Source organism: Pleurodeles waltl, chromosome 1_2 (genome assembly GCF_031143425.1).
Source record: "Pleurodeles waltl isolate 20211129_DDA chromosome 1_2, aPleWal1.hap1.20221129, whole genome shotgun sequence".
Lineage (NCBI taxonomy): Eukaryota > Metazoa > Chordata > Amphibia > Caudata > Salamandridae > Pleurodeles > Pleurodeles waltl.
Window position 1 is genome coordinate 138,964,612 of NC_090437.1, and position 13,365 is coordinate 138,977,976.

Below are 13,365 nucleotides of genomic sequence, written 5' to 3' on the forward strand. Positions count from 1 at the left end.
ATTATATTGAATTGAGTGCCTTCCTTATGACTTATCCGTGACTTCTAGGTGTCTCACCAAGGTATTGAGGCCAGTTTTGGTTTTTTTGAGTAAGAGAGGAATAAGATTTATCATCTATTTCGATGACATTCTGATTAGGAATCAAAGTGCATAAATGTTGAGGTGTCAAATTAATTTTGTGAAAACATTGTTAGAGACTTTGGGTTTCATTATCAATTGGGATGTTTTTGGTGGAGAAAAAAGGCAAGGGTTGGAGACTGGTAATACACTTGAGAGGTTTACATTTTTATGTGACTTACAGGCATTTCAAAATGGAAGGGATACATCTTTTAAGAGATGTGTTGCAGGAACTGTATTGGATGGAGAATATCGATCTGAATGATGCGTATTTTAGAATACTAATAGCTTTGGAGGGCCAATGCTTTCTGAAGTTTAGATGAAAGGGCCAATTATATTGAATTGAGTGCCTTCCTTATGACTTATCCGTGGCTTCTAGGTGTCTTACCAAGGTATTGAGGCCAGTTGTGGGTTTTTTGAGTAAGAGAGGAATAAGATTGATCATCTATTTCGATGACATTCTGATTATGAATCAAAGTGCATAAATGTTGAGGTGTCAAATTAATTTCGTGAAAACATTGTTAGAGACTTTGGGTTTCATCATCAATTGGGAAAAATCATTGTTCCCATGCAGAGTATGGAATTTCTGTTTTTGGGGCTAGAAACAAGGAAGGCCCAATTGTTGTGAGAAAAGAAAATCAGGAAAATAAGACAGGAAGTGAGATTCATTATGAAGAAAGAAGCAGTAAAATTGAGGGAACTAGATCATGTAATAGGCATCTAATCTTCTTCAATACAGACAGTGTTTCTGGGACCTTTACATTACAGAACTTTGCAGCGCTTGAATACTTCATGTCTTTCAAAAGGTCTAGCAGTATGGAGACAAGGTGGTGATGACTTTCGAAGTGAAGGAGAAGTTGAAGTGGTGGTTGGAAAATGCGGAGGCCTGTAATGGTCAAGCGATATTTGGAACAAGGCCAGCTTTGGTTTTGGAAACAGATGCAGGACTCTAGGATGGGTAGCAATGTGTGCAGGGCAAGAGGTAGTGGGTATTTGGAGTGGGGTGGAAAGGAAAGATCACATACATTGTTTGGAATTGAAAGCAGGATTTCTTGCCCTTTGCAGTTTCAGATCTCAGATTCAGGGGAGATAAGTGTTATTGGAAATGGCCAACATAACAGAAGTAACTTATGTAAATAAGTTGGGAGGAAGCAGGTTGAAGAACCAGTGATAGATATGGTGATGGAAGTGCCAATATTGGTGAGGTCATGCAAGGGATTGTTACGAGGGTGGAAGGAAATAGAGCATCCTTTAGTAGAGTCTGGTTTACTCTCCCTTTTAGTTTGTAAGATTTCATGAAACCAGAGAGAATGCAGAGTTTTTTGGAACAGTTTCAGAGATGCTTAATGAGTCTGGGGCACCAGGCACGAGAAAGAGATATAGGAGGTCATAGAGTGTATGGATACACTGGTGTGTGTCAAGGGATCTGGATCCCGTGATAGCTGATGAAATAATGGTAGCAAATGTTTTGTTTAAGAGAGGCCTGACTTATAGAACAGTCAAATATTATAGGTCAGCTATTGGTTCAGAGTATGACAATAGGGAAAAAGTATTTTAGTGTGTAGAGTTAAGACAGGGTTCCAGATGAAGAGATGGCCTAGAGTGGGCTATGAGTCCCTTTGGGGTATTGATTTGATTGTTTTTAAACTTATTGAGAAACAGTCTGGAAGTAGGTTTCTATGGGTTTTGTTAAGTTTTTTGTTTTCAGAAGGGTGTCAGATATTAGGGCATTGGAGGTAGGTAGTAGGTTTTATCATCCAAATGGACTTGTGTTTGAGAACAGAAGAAGAATAAAAATGGCCAGATTCTGTTTTACCAAAGGTTTGATGATTGTCTGAAGTTGTGCGTGGCCAGGTTTGTAAGAGAATATGAGGCAATGGTGTTGGAGAAGGGGAGTGCTGGTGAGGAACAGTTGTTGATTTCTTATGTAAAGCTATTCAAGTGTGTTTTGTCTGCAAGTATTACGATATGGGTAAAATGAGTTATGAAAGAAGCAGGTGTAAATTTGTCACACTGTACTGCACATTCTGTCAGATGTGCCATGGCAAGTAAGGTGTTCATAAAAGGGGGAGGTTGGAAGAGATCTTGCCATTTGAAGATTAGATGAATGCTGATGTGTTTAGAAAATGTTATTTAAACCTATAGAGCATGTTACAAACTGTGTGTTAAGAGCCTTTGAACATGTTTAATGCTAGTTTCCTGTCTTACTGTAAAATATCCATTCTTATAGGTTTTGCTACCAGGAGAGTCATCACAACCTTATTAAAGACAAGGAGGCTAGCATTATCCATCACTCCCTCCCTTGGGAGAATGGTCTTTGTTGGAGGTGAGAAATTTACATTGTTTGCGGTAGGAAAGAAAAATGTTTTGGATTTTCCATAGATTATGAGGTGTGATTTGCACAGATGTTATATTTGAAGGAATAGTGGTAATTTTTGATTTTGTGTTATAGAGGGTCAATAGAGAAATCTAAAGGAAAAGCGAAGAAGGAAGATCAATTTAGAAGGAAGCAACAAAAGAGGAAGAAAATGGTGGCTAGGAGGATTGTATGGGACTGGAGGAATATGTTTTATTAGGTGTTTATTCAGTGTTCTGATGCTTGGCACTTTAAAGTATTTGCTGCTCAGAAGGAGTGTCAAAAGATAATGCATAATGCTAACCTTCTTATCTTTAATAAATTTGTACTTGTACCTGTGCCCCCTTTTTCCTCCCCATCCCCTTACCTGCTTCTCCTTTGCTTCCTCTCCCACTCTCCCTTGTCTACTGCCCCCCACATCCCACCCCCTTCACAGGACCTACTTAATGGCAGCCACAGCACAGACAAGCTATTGAGAGGTGTCCATGCCCTGACTTACTTGGACTAGTATCTGACCATTCAAGACACTAGCGGGCCCGACTCTGACTCCTGTGCCTCGAGGATCCCGTCTCATCCTTCACACCCTCCCTCACTCTCTTGCTGTCTTCACCCTTTTGTACCTATTGTGCTTGCTTTTTCACCCCTGTGAGACTCATGACCCTCTTTTTCCCTTGCACTCTTTTGTGCCTCTTTGTGCTCAATTTTCACCCTTTTGAGACTCTTTTGCTCACTTTTTCGCTCTTTTCATGTCTGATTTGCTCACTCTTCAACTTTTTTGTGTATTTTTTTTCCCACCATTTTTGTGTGCTGCGGTCCGCTTCCCTCCACCAGCACCCCCTCCCGACTCCCACTGTTCTCCTTACCTGCTTCTCCTGTACTTCCTCCCCTGCTAAGGGCCGTCTACTGCCCCCTCACCTCACCCTCTGCCGGCACCGACTTCATGGCGGCCTCAGTGTGGATGCCCACGTACTTGCACAGCAGTGCTTCACTGGTGCACTGATGATGTGCCAAAGGCAAGACTGTCTGCGCTTGTCTGTGCCTGGACTGCAGTAGCGCCAAATACTCTGATTTGACCGCACCCCAAAGGTACTCTGCTGTGTTCCTGCAATGTCTCTATGCTGGCCGCAAATCCTCCCCAGTGCTGCTGCACTGCACCCCACAAAGAGCCTTCTCATGCATGAGCCCCCATTTCACATGCAACTTTAGACCCACTATGCAAGCACCACCTACAAGCACTCAGTCCACCCACAGCCCGCTGACCCAACCGACTGGAAACTATCACCCCCATAATCACTTTCATACATGCTAGTCAATGCTCACTCACTCTGCAACACGCCACCAAGATGTGGGACCTGCTCAGCAATGATGCCCTGGCCCTCCTATTCCTGACCTAAACCTGGCTAACTCCCTTGTCAGCCTCGGAAATCGCCCACACAATACAATGCAATGCAAAATGGCACTGATAACAACAACCAGGAGGAGGAGTCACAGTCATTGTCAAGGAATCTCTCAACTGCATCACTGTCACCAAAAACACGATCCCCTCCATGGAGCACCTTCACTTCACTTCAAGCTCCAACTACACCCTGAATGGAATATTCGGCTTCCACCCACCCAGATCACGAAATTACTTGCACTCAAGACATCACAGACTTTGCTGCCTCCTTTACTTTTTTACTTTGGACTCCAATGTCGACATCGTCCCAGGTAAGCTAAACTACCACCTGGAAGACTAGACCGAGCCCAGCCCCACATCACTCCTTGAGAGCATCGGCATCTTGAGACTCACCCAGCATGTCACCATACCCACCCACACCACTGGACACACCAATCCAATATTTGCTACCTTTGATGGAGTCCAATTCACAGCCACTACACCCCCCACTCCATCGTCAACTTCAAGATATTAACTACCCGCCAACACCAGCCAGAATAACTGTACCTGGAACATCAGAAACTATAATTTCAACATCCATATTAACAGGTAAAGACCACACTTTGACAGCTCCTAGGTCGATTATGTAATTTCCTTCATAAGTGCACCCCTAGTCACAGGGTCCTAATGCATACAGTTCTAAGACACTCCGGGCCAGATTTAAGTGCACTCTGTGCAGCACCACTTTTCTTGCAACACTTAGTGCCCCTCTAACCATGGCATAGTTAGGGAACTAGCGTCATATTTTTTTATGCTAGATTCGAGCTTTGCAGGATTATCATCATAAATGTTGATGCTAATCCTGCAAAGTCCATTGAGGCCCATTTCTGTGTGCCATTTTGTCAGGCCGCCTAATGGGGTAACGCTCCCTTTGCATACATTATGCCTGGCACAGGCATAATGTAGCGCAAAGGGTTACAAAGTGGCGCAATGCATGCATTACAACACTTTGTAAATTTGGCGCTGTGATTTTGGCCTCTTTGTGCCACACTAGCTTAAAGACAATGACACTAATGGGGCGCAAGGAGGCGCTAGGGGCTCTTAAATCTGCCCCTACATCTCCCAACTTGTTAAATAAACAAACACATTATATGAACAAATAACAGCATTACATTTCTTCGATCAGCTATCTAGGTACTTGTACCGTTCGGCCGGACCATTTGGTATGAGGTAGTTGAGCCGGACCCAGGGTGGACTCCAAAGGTACAGGGTCTAATATCTGACCAGAGTCTTCAGGTGGGGCAGTTTCCTCTTAACCAGTAGGGACCGATGATTGACAGGGCAGATGTATGAAGTGGGATGAGTCCCTTGTGATGGATTTGCTGGGATGAAGTGCCGTTACCATATGGCCTTTTCTTGACTCAACATCAAATGGAGGATCTGTCTTTTACTTTTGTTTGACAAATTACCCTCATCGAACACTATCTCTAGGGTTTGATGCCGCAGAGCAGCATACACCTTCACCTGATGCTTCCAAGCTGTGTAAGTAGCATGAACCACATCATCATGTCAGGTTCTCTCAGGAGTCCACTGTGATAGTTTGGCTCTCATGGCTCATCTGAACATCAGAGTAGCAGGACTGTCATCAGTAGTGGAATGTGGAGTTGACCTATAGGCACGGAGGGCCTGGCATGATGCCTGGCTCAGATCAAGTTCCTCTATTTATGCACGCTGAATCACCCATTTCAGGGTCCCCGTAAATCAGCCCACGACACCGTTGGTTTGAGGCCACAAAGGTGTGCTTTTCTGATATTTGATGTTAAGAGTGACTAGAAACTCCTTGAACTCCTTGCTGTTGAATGGTGGACCATTGAGAGGCTCGAGAATGGCTGGTATGCCCTACACTGCAAAGATGTTACCTAGCTGCTCAGTGACTTTGTTGTGGGTTCTAGATGACATGTCTTCTACCATAGGAAAGCGGACTGATTGTAAATGATCACAATAAGGTGTTGTTTATTAGCCAGAAGTCCAACAAAATCAATAGCAATTCTTTCCCACACATACGCAGGGAAATCGGACATTGTCAGGGGATGCAGGGTCATCTTGGGAGACAGGTAGTTGCCTAAATGAAACTCCAATAGTTCCCTCTCCACTTTCTCCCCCAAGCAAGGGAACTGCACACAATTCCCCAATGCCCCCTTAGTGGCCACAGTGCCACAATGGCTTTAATGGGCTAGTTCAATAATTTGCTGCCTTAAACTCACAGGAATTACGAGCTTGCATCCTCTTAGCACAATCCTTCTTTAGTGACAGACAGTTCATCTTGGACATTGCAATATTTTTTAAATTTGATATTGTCACTTAAAGGTGGAACACTCTGTGTCCAGGACTGGGCTGCAATAATGTCTTTAAGAGTACACATGTCCTCATCAGCATTAGTAGCAGCAATGATCTGCTCAATGGACAAAGCTGCCACTGTGTTGGACTTTACAATGAAGTTGTACTTCTCAGCAGTTTTCGACGTTGAACTGTGTCGCTGTAGGGGTACTCATGAGAAATAATCTGCATGGTTTTGATTCTTGGCTAGCTTGTGCACAATTGCATAGTCATACTCTTGTAGATGCAACCCCAACCTCTTGATGCGAGGGGGCATCTTAGCTTTCAGATTGCCAAAAATGGTGAGTAATGCCTGGTGGTCAGTGACTATAATGAAATGCTTTCCATGCAGAAACAGGCCCATACCACTGCCAGAGTCTTCTTTTCAGGCTGGAAATAGGCACATTCTGAGTCAAACAAACTTCGACTAGCATAAGCCACAATGGGCCTCATTACAACCTTGGCCACCAAGGTTTAACCGCTGTGCGGCCGCCAATGCGGCCGCACTCCTGCCGGCCCCATTTTGACATCCCCGCTGGGCCGGCGGGAGGAAACACAGTTTCCGCCCCCGGGCTCAGCGAAGATGTTGGCCGCAACATGGGAGCTGGCTCCTAATGGAGCCGGCGGTGTTGCGGCCGTGCGACGGGTGCAGCTGCACCTGTCATGCTTTTCACTGTCTGCTGTGCAGACAATGAAAAGTAGTGTGGGGCTGTGTCTGGGGGCCCCTGCACAGCCCATGCCAAGTGCATGGGCAGTGCAGGGGCCTCCTGGGGCCCGTGACTCACCTTTCCAGCAGCCTTTCCATGGCGGTCTCTACCTCCCTGGACAGGCTGGCGGGAAGGGGACTCGTAATCCATGGGCAGCGCTGCAGGGATTACGACAACCATGGCGGTAAACCGCCGGTCCCGGCAGTGCGACCGTGGCGCTTCCACCGCGGTCGTAATAAGCAAGATTGCACCGTCAGCCTGTTGGCGGTGCAATCGCCAAAACAGCCCTGGTGGTCTTTGACCTCCAGGGTTGTAATGAGGCCCAATGTGTTTCCAAGCATTCAGATGTCCCCTATGCTGAACTAAGATTGCTCACAACCCCACAGGCTCGCATCAACAGTGATCTCAGTGTGGAAATAAAGATGCATCCCAGTCGCGTTTTCAAATGCATCTTTTATATTTTGGAAAATTAGGTCACATTCAGCGGGCCATCGGAGCTGGACATCTTGTTTTGTCAGGTCTTGCAAAGGGGCACTCACTATGGCAAAGTCACCAACGTGCCTTGAACAATAGCTGGCCACGCCCAGGAAAAAACCATATCATAGTGACTTGTGGACAACTGGCTAGTTCTCATACCTAGTCAGAATCAGAAGTCATGCCTCCATCAGAAAATACATGCCCAAAGAACTTGAGCTTTGTTTTGTTAAACCGTACTTGAAAGCCTGCATCTTTAAGTAATTGACACACTTGTTTGAGTGCTTTACTATGCTCCTTCCTTGTTGCACCAAATATCAGAATAAAATTACTGTAACTGAAGGCATTTACAGGCTGAATCACAGGCCTGTCACAGGCTGAATAATCCTAAATATAACATCTTGGAATATTTCTGCAGCAGAGGACACTCCGAAGCTTAATCTTTTGTATCTAAATAAACCATCATAAGTTGAAAAAGTGGTACTGTACCTGCAGTTCTCTTCCAGTGCAAGCCAATGGTAGTCCTTGTTCAGGTAAAGATGGGAGGAAACTTTGGCTCCATGCAACTGCATGATCGTATTTGCAATTTGTGGACTAGAATGTCTCTCTTGATTGCTTTGTTGGCTTGGTACATATTCATACAGATGCGCACTGCGCCTCCACTGTCTTTTATGGGCAGTACCACGATGAGCAACACCCATGGTGTGGGACCAATAGAATGCTCAATAATGTCATGTTTCATCAAAGCTTCTAGCTCCTTCTCATCCCTTCTTGTAGATGAAATGCTAGGCTGCGGTGTTGCTGTGCAACAGGCTTGATGGCATTAATGTGAAGTTGCACCTTCATCGTTTTGAGCCTTCCTAGAGCATGAAACAGTGTTGGGAACTTACTCACTATTTCAAGTTGTGTATTTAAGTTGCAATTGATGGATATCAGTTCAACAGCAGTTGCAAAGCTAAGTAGACATGCACTAGATGGAGTACCTTGAAGAACATGAATTGGGTCCTGCACAGATGTTGTCTTATGCCAGAGGGTCACTATGAATGATCCTTGACTCTGCAATGGTTTAGAAGCATGTGGTCGCATTCGTATTAGCCGCTTTGAGTCGTGGTACAGGCCATAAACTTGCTCAACTTGCATGATGGTGATCGATGCACTGTTATTGATTACAAAAGCTACAGGGCAACAGTTGACTTTCAGTTTGAATTTGGAGCAATGCGCATATGAGTTCCTTTAATTTTTCAGCTCACTAGTTTCGGCCCTTCTTTCATCTTCTGTGAAAGTGGCAAGGCTCACTTGTGCATGTCGTTCCTTTATATATGATCATTGCACAGGAACCCTCTTCACTGGTGCTAGATGGTGATGTCAAGGAATGGGATGAGCTTGATGACGATCAACTTCATTTAGTTTCCACCTGACACAGCTGAGTTTTTTTACTGTCTTTGTGTGTGTGGCGAGGCTGCTTTTGAAATCTTCTGGCATCCATCTTCTCCTCCTGACATGATGCACTTGGTTTCTCTTTGTGTTACAAACACTTTGTTAGACCTGTCAGCTCTTGTGGTTTCCCCTGTCTTTTTTACTTCTGACCTCCTGTTTTTGATCCTGTGCTGAATTTAGTTTTTGCTGGCTTTAGGACTCTGGGCACTTTACCACTGCTGACGAGTTCTAAAGTGCAAGTGCTATTGGTGATTGTTTTATCCATGATTGGCATATTTGATTTACCATTAAGTTCCTAGTATAGTGCACCTGGCCTGCCTAGGGCCTGTAACTCAGATGCTTCTTGTGGGCCTGCAGCACTGATTGTGCCACCCACATGAGTAGCCCTGCACACGTCTCAGGCCTACCACTGCAGTGTCTGTGTGCAGTTCTAAACTGCCATTTTGACCTGGCAAGTGCACCCACGTTTCCAGGCCTAAACCTTTCCTTTTATTTTCCTTTTACTGCATTTAAGTCACCCCTAAGGTAGGCCCAAGGCAGCCCCAAGGGCAGGATGGACTTTATTTAATAGCTAGGACATATACTTGTGTGTTTTACATGTCCTGATAGTGAAATACTGCTAGATTTGTTTTTCACTATTTCAAGGCATATCGCTGCTATAGGGTAACATGGGGATTGCCTTGAAATATCATTTAAACGTAGTTCCCTGTTGGGAGCAGATAAAAATATGGAATTTGTGGTCTCTGAACTCACAATATAAAAATAAATCTTTTACTGAAATTAGTTTTTAAATTGTTAAGTTTGAAAATGCCATTTTTAGAAAGTGGCCATTTTTTTGCTTAACCATTCTGTGCCTCTGCCTGTCTGTGGAATACATGTCTGTGTCAGGATGACAATTGGGCTGTTTGTGAGTTCACTCTAGACAGTCACACAAAGGGAGCAGAGGTGTGCCCTGCATATCCTGATGAGTCTTCCTGAGCTAGAGTGGTGGGGGAAGCTGACACTTGCACCTGAATAGGGCTATGCCTGTCCTTACACAAAGCAGCCTCCAACTCCCTGGAGTATGTATGCTGCCAAGGCAGAAAAGGCAGGGTCTTGTGTACTACAAATACCTTTCCTTGAAGTTTGCCTACTTCAAAGGCAGAATTAGGTATAATTCCTGGACCTCTGACCCCACAAAGTTAGAATCCTTCTGAACTGAGGACATTCTGCCAGGAAGAAGAGCTGGATGCTGTAGGAAGGACTGCCACTCTGCCTGTTGCTTTGTTGTGCTGGCCTGCTGCTTGCTGCGTATGTCCTGGTAGTTAAATGACTGAACTTTGCTTTCTACATCCTGCTTCCAAAGGTTGTCCAAGGGCGTGAAATGAGCTTGCCTTCTGTTAAGAAGTCTCAGGGAAATCAAATACTTCATCTGCCAGCACCTTGGTTCTCTTTGTGAGAGTCCTGATTTTCCAAGGGGTGACAAACCCAGTTCCTGTGCCCTCGGGAGTGAGCTCTGGTATAACCAAAAAGAAACAAGCACATCCACTACAGAACGATTTTGGAACTGGTTCCGTTGTCTGACTGCGCGCTGCTTCCTGCCCGGAGCCGTGATCCCTGCTGAGTGCAACAACAGCGACCAACACTGGACACCACTGCAGCACCTCTGAAGTCCAGACACATCATGAGTCCCAAGTGTCATGCACCCCACTCCACCGCAGCACCTATGGCCCCATCGTGCGATCGCAACACTGGAAAGTCGATGCCCGGATCTTGACTTGCTGGATTCATCAACCCAGCTTCATCGTAAAGAACCTAAGTCTCTTCACCAACGCCACATCACCTCCCTTGCAATTGTAAGGAACCAATGCCTCACTTCCCCTGCCTAGCAGTAAAGAACCGACCCCTCACCCACCCAGTAGAAGTAAGGAACCAACGCCACATGGCTCCAGCAACACCTCACCCCGACTCGATGCAACATCTTTGTTTCCTCATTTTCCAAGGTGCTGTACCTGGGATCCGTGTGACTCCAAGAGCGGCATGCACCACCTAGCGAGTGGTGTCAGACTGTTGGGAACCACTCCGTCAAGACATTGTGAGAGCCCCAGTTGGAGCTATTGTGTTTCTAAGCATGTGTATGTTGGAATTTTGTAATTTTGGTCATGTTTGACTCAGATAATATTGGAGTGGAGTACTTTTGTGGTATTTTCAAAGGGTTACTGTATGTGTGGGTACAAATACTTCACACATTGCTTCTGAAATAAGCCTGACTGCTCATGCCACGCTAATAAGGGGGTGAAGTGAGCAGTGGTTATCTTAGCTGTGTGACTCCCTTACCCCAACTAGAGTGAGGGTCCCTACTTGGATAGGGTGCAAACCACCACCACCTTTCCGCAACCTTTACACGTTTGTCCAATGGCTGGACATTTATTCTTGTGTGTAAATAAAAATCCCCATTAAAAACACAGTCTTTCTTTTTTTAAGGATGTCGACTTACAGGCATCTGCTTGGTGCTGGTGTCTACTCTTCACGACTAATGCCGATTCACCTTTTGCTGTTCCGACTTCCATAACAGTGACCTGCTGATCGTCTTGTTCCTCAGCTCTAGCAGCTAATAATACCTTTTCTCGACTTTTCTTGGGCTCGTCTACAAGCCCCTTGTGCCACTCTAACATCATTTGGTTTTACGCTTCGGCTGTGAAAACAGTCCCCCACACAGCACCACATTTACAAACTGGTGCAATGGGACCCTTGTGTCAGTTTGTAAAGCCTTGTGCCACATTATACCTCCACCAGGTATAATGTATGCAAGGTAGGTGTTCCCCGCAAAACGTCCCACAGAATGGCACAGTAAAATCTACAAGATTTAACCAGACCATTCCGTGCCTTCACAGCATCAGTTTTTTAACATCTGCTCAGGGCAGGCGTTAAAGTGCTGTTTACAGTGGGGCCCCCCTAGCATTGCTAGACCTACGTAAAAAAAATTTATGCTAGTCTAGCAATGCTAAGGTTTAGTGTCATTATTTCTGATGCAGCTGTGTACATTTGCGCTATGGATCACTGTATTGTAAATACAGTGCTACCATGGCATCATTAGTGGGGCTCAGGGCGGCGCAAGAATTGTGGTACATCAATCACAATGCGCCAATTTCTTGTAAATGAGGCCCTTAGTGTCTCTCACAACATGTCTCCTGAATGAGTTCGACAAACAACCACCAATGATGAAAGGGTAGTAGTGGTGTAGAATGATGCACTTCCTGGAGGGTAGCCAAATGGTAAAAAATAATGTTTTTGTTGGTGTCTCAGGGGTTGCAAGTGGTCAAGTGCCCCACTACCCGTTGGCAAAAATAATGTGTATAGATATACACAAATGACAATAGACAAATCTGACCACAGCACACAGAGATATGAAACAGTAATATAATACAACAGTAATTTAGAAGTATGAAGAATCTGTCGAAAAATGAAGTGATTCACTGTTTCTTTATTTTAGACAAACAGTCTTGTGTGTGGAAACACAAGTCCATCAAGCACAGCCAACACGTGTTTCGTCACACAGTGACTTCTTCAAGGCTGTCACAGGGGGTGTCAGATTTGTCTACAAACAACCACCAATGACTGAGATGCGTGGCTTCTTCATCATTAAATTCACGTAATTTGCAATGTTTGATGAGCATAGCAAGTATTTCAACTAAATGATCTTCCATCGTTTCACCAACTAGTTGTCTTGCTTGATTGAAAATGAACCTTTCATTGTCATTGTCAGACTTTTGGCATCAGATTAAACTTGGATCCTAACGCTTCTTTGATAAGGCATTGTCTCAGTCCGTAAGTGTTTCTTCGTCACTTTTTTCACTCCATCACCAGTGAGATTCTTTAAATATTTAGTGATTTTCTCATCACTTACTTCTTCCAAAGCATCTAATCTATGAAATCATCAAAAATCTTGATCCATGTGGTCTATCTGGGGCCAATGTTCTGTTTTTTTTGGTGGTATCAAATGCTGGCAGAGGTTTCAAGAATGCAGCAGCACTGTATTCCATGTCTCTTGTGGCAGCTACAGGAAATATTCACTATTTTTAAGACCTTATGAGTTGTGCTACGTTCCTCTGGCAACCGCCATCCCTGTCCCCAGCATCTTCTTTGAGTCACCTTGTTCACTTTGAGATCGTAAAGCTGGTAAGTAGACTTCACTGTTTGTGCCCGGTTGCCTTCAAGTGTTTTCTTTGTATGGCTGATGGCCAACAGTGCTCCCTTCTTCACAAGGCCATGTACGGGCTGGAGTGACGTTACACTCCACCTACGCCAACTGCAGGCTTCTTCATTTCGGCTTGAGTGCACATGGCATGCACAAGCATTTAGCTATTTCTTGCAAACTCTCAGGGAGACCACTTCTGTTTCTTCAGAGCATGTATCCCGTACTCCTCCCCAGATGTTGCATCCTCCACAGCCTGGTAGCATGCACAGGAACACACCACACATGGAGTTCATAGTTAACAACTTCACTCAACAGCGTACTCTGTTCAACTGAACTTTCAATATCC

General features: G+C 44.8%; 1 protein-coding gene across 2 annotated transcripts in view; it reads right to left on the reverse strand.

Moving 5' to 3' along the window:
- The window catches only part of LOC138297861 (uncharacterized), a 1,048,787-nt gene that overhangs the window by 21,060 nt on the left and 1,014,362 nt on the right, over positions 1-13,365 (reverse strand). The window lies entirely within an intron of this gene.